We start from the raw sequence: 2401 nt of genomic DNA, 5'->3' as shown, positions 1-2401 counted from the left end.
CTTTTTTTTTTTTAGATTTGGGTTTTTTTTTTAAGCCATTGCTTTTTAAAAACAATTTTTATTTATTTATTTATTTGGTTGCATTGGGTTTTCGTTGCTGCATGCGGGCTTTCTCTAGTGTGGTGAGCAGGGGCTACCCTTCATTGCAGTGTGTGGACTTTTCGTTGTGGTGGCTTTTCTTGTTGCGGAGCACAGGATCTAGGTGCGTGGGCTTCAGTAGTTGTGGTTTGCAGGCTCTAGAGTGCAGGCTCAGTAGTGTGGCACACGGGCTTAGTTGCTCCACGGCATGTGGGATCTTCCTGGACCAGGGCTCGAACCCGTGTTCCCTGCATTGGCAGGTGGATTCTTAACCACTGTACCACCATGGAAGTCCCTAGGTCTTCTTTAATTTCTTTCAGCAAGTTTTGCAGTTTTCAGTGTGCAAGTCTTACACTTCTCTTGTTAAATTTATTCCTGAGTATTTTATTCTTTTGGAAGCCATTATAAATGCAATTGTTTGCCTAATTTCCTTTTTGGATCGTTCATTGCTTGTGTATGGCAATACAATTGATTTTTGTATATTCATCTTGTATCTTATTCCTGCAACATTTCTATTGATGCTAATTTACAGATGAGAAAAGGGAACCAGATAGAGTGAGTGGCTGGCTTGAGGCTACATGGCTGTTTGTCTTCCCAATCTCCCTTTCTTTGCAGAACCGTTCTTCCCTGCTGTAAGGAAATCCTGCTCAGTCTATGTAGTGGGCTCATTCTACCTCCTCTCCCTCTCCCCAGAGGTGGGCCACAGCCATCTTTGCCCATCATTGTGAAACCCTGCCGAGGAATGAAGTCAATAGACAGAGAGAAAGACAGCTCTGTCATCACTGAGCACCTGGATCCAGTCATCCCTAAAGCCAGGACCTCTATAATGTTTAGATACATTAGCTAATATTTCTTTTTAGCTTAAGCTCATTTATATTGGGTTTCTGTCTCACGTCAATTTCTTTTAGTTCAAAGAATTTTGACTAACACAGCTAGTAAAGGTCAGTGTATGTGTTTGAAACCATACCTATATGATTCTAAAGCTGTGCTCACTCTGCTGTCCCTGCGTTAACCCTTCCTGACACTCAAACTGGTTGGGTGGATGTTTGAGTTGCTTCTAGAGAGAAGTGGAGCTTGCAGTAGGTAAGCAACAAGGCGACTGGAGTTCAAGACCCCTGGGACCTTCAGGTGCAAGGAACGTCTCAGGAAGCTAGGCAAAAGGACAGCTGGCATCAGAAGCAGACCCCAACTCTTCCTGCCTGTGGGGTCCTGACCAATCTCAGTCTCTCTGAGGCATGGTTTCCTGTGTTGGGACACCCTTTTCTGGCTGTTTTTCAGGTTCATCCCAGGCATATCAGCCCCAGAAGAAATCGTGAAATGCCCATCATCTCATGTAATTCCCAGGAAAGCTCTGAGATGCCAGGAGGGTGAGACGATCCCAGCCATTGTATAGATGGGGAAACTGAGGCTAGGCAGTGCTCAATAACTTGTTTAAAGAGTCCCAGCTCCTGAAAGACTAAGTAGAACCTAGGTCTTAACTCTTTGTGCCTAATATTCTCACTGTAAACGAGGGGAAGCAGCAGTGCCTCTTTGGGATTTGCCTGGGGCCTGAGATTTCCCATAATCCAATTAATAAATTGTCCAAGATGGAAGGCCAGCTCCCAATTAGTTCTCCTCCCTCCCTGGTGTCTCTCTGAGCGTTGTGGGTAGCAACTCCCTGGAAAGGCAAGAGAAGCCCCTACTCTGCACACTCCTTCCTTGGGAATCAGGGGTCTAGAAATTAGCTGATTCTTGATAAGCCCTAATTATAAATTAGGTCTTATTATCTGTGGCTCCTGAAACTACACTGGATGAATTAAAACTCTAGGAAAAGGAATATTTCAATTAACCATATGAACTCAGGTAATTGCCTATGGAGGAAAAGCCCTTATGAACAAGTCCTGGAGCAGTTATGAGGACATCAGAAGGGGAAGACAGGATCCAAAGCCCGTGTGGCCTGCGTGAGATGGAAATGAGGCGTGGGCCCCTCTGGTGGCTGCTGTTTTCTGAGGACACAGTGCTGGAAATGGCAGGAGTTGTGGATGCATAGTCACCAGCGCCTTAGTCTTGGAATCAGAGGACCAAGTTTGGAGTCCTCTCTCTGCCATCTACTGCTCCAGAGACGCTGCGCCTCAGTTTCCTCACCCTAAAATGGGCAGGTCAGATCAGATGATGGAAATGAAAGGGCTTTAGCAACTAGAAAGTGTGGCATGCGTATCAGACATTGTGGTTTTGGTGCAATTAGATGCTCTTAAAAGAGGAAGAGAGAGCGGGGAAGAAAGGAGTGGAAAACTCTGTCTTAACCGACTTCAGGAGTCAGGAAAGAGTGGTTTGAAAACAGTTC

This window comes from Orcinus orca, chromosome 6, assembly GCF_937001465.1.
Source record: "Orcinus orca chromosome 6, mOrcOrc1.1, whole genome shotgun sequence".
NCBI classification, from domain to species: Eukaryota; Metazoa; Chordata; class Mammalia; order Artiodactyla; family Delphinidae; genus Orcinus; species Orcinus orca.
This window is presented reverse-complemented; position numbering follows the sequence as displayed.